This window comes from Saimiri boliviensis, chromosome 11, assembly GCF_048565385.1.
Source record: "Saimiri boliviensis isolate mSaiBol1 chromosome 11, mSaiBol1.pri, whole genome shotgun sequence".
Classification (NCBI taxonomy): domain Eukaryota; kingdom Metazoa; phylum Chordata; class Mammalia; order Primates; family Cebidae; genus Saimiri; species Saimiri boliviensis.
In genome coordinates, this window is record NC_133459.1 from 61313629 (window position 1) to 61315000 (window position 1372).

Genomic DNA, 1372 nt, shown 5'->3' on the forward strand with positions numbered 1-1372 from the left:
ACTTCTCACGTTTCACCTTGTCGCTGTCTCTTCAGAATGTGAGTGGAAAAAAGTGTCAAACCTCAAAGCCAACGAGAGAAGGAGTTTTCTGAGCTCAGATGAAGAAATCTGCAAAATTAGGAAATAATGTTTGTGCCATTTCTGGAAGCTCTGGACAGGCTCGGTTCACCTCCAAGTGATTTACCTGTGGCTCTCGATGATTATTTACTTGGCTATTCAGTTCAAGACAATCACGGGAATGTACGGCCCATAAATTAGAATAGCTATGAAACACAGGCTGCCTTTATGTTGAAACATAACTTTTGCAGTTTTTTTTTTTTTTTTCACAAAGGGAAAATACATTTAATATACAGGCTCCGAGTGATCACTGTTCTTACTGCCTCCGTTTTAATATCAGAGTTCAGATCGGCTCTCCTGCCTGTCCTAGGTCTTTGCCCTTGCGGCTGATAAAGCGACAGGAACAGATAGTTCGCTGAAACTGAGCCATGCTGGGGAGCTCTGAGGCCGCTCTGTTTTGCTTCTTCTGCCACCTCCCAACCACGGTCCCATCCCCCCAGGTTTGGTCGCTTCATTGTTCTGGGGGGCTTTTCATGGCAAGTGAACATGGAAGTGGGGTCAACTATGTGAGTAGGGAGAAAACCATGGACCTGAAGCTGGGCCCACTGGCTCTGAGTCCTGGCTCCACCGTGCACCAGTACTGACCCGAGGGGGACTTCATCGTACACATCTATCAGGTGGGGCTAAGAACACCCCGTCCTTGAGTTCTCATGAGGAATAGAAACAAGGAATAGCTGCACAGGGCCTGGCATCGGATAAACAGCTGTAAAGATATCAAAATGATCGCTTTTAAGTAGTCTGCGCTTTTTTTGGGGAATGGAGGAGGCTAAAATCGAACATAGGCAAGAAATCAGACGAAAGGAAGATTGAGTGGGATGGCACCATCTAGTAAGGATAAACGCGTACAAATATAATCTATGAAAAAAGAATTTTTAAACACCTAGTAAGAGTGGAGGAAAAGCGGAAGCTGAGGGTCTGCACAAGTCAGGAGCACAGACAACTCAGGTGGACACCAGGGGATCGACGGGGCGCCAAAGGTCCCTCTGAGGTCTGGGCTGGCGCTGATGAGTGAAGAAACAACAGTTCTAAAGTTTGGAAGCATGAGCTGGTGGCTACAGGCAAGTATCTGGGCTCTACTGCTTCTAGTGCTAAGGGGAGAGCACACTGGAGCACTGACTCTGGAGCCACACTGCCTGGGTTTTACTCTTGCCTCCGTCCTTAGTCGCTGTGCAACCTTGAGCAAGTTACTTAACCTCTCTGTGCTCTCATTCCTTGGAAAACAGAGATAATAATAATACCACTCTTAAGGTTGTTG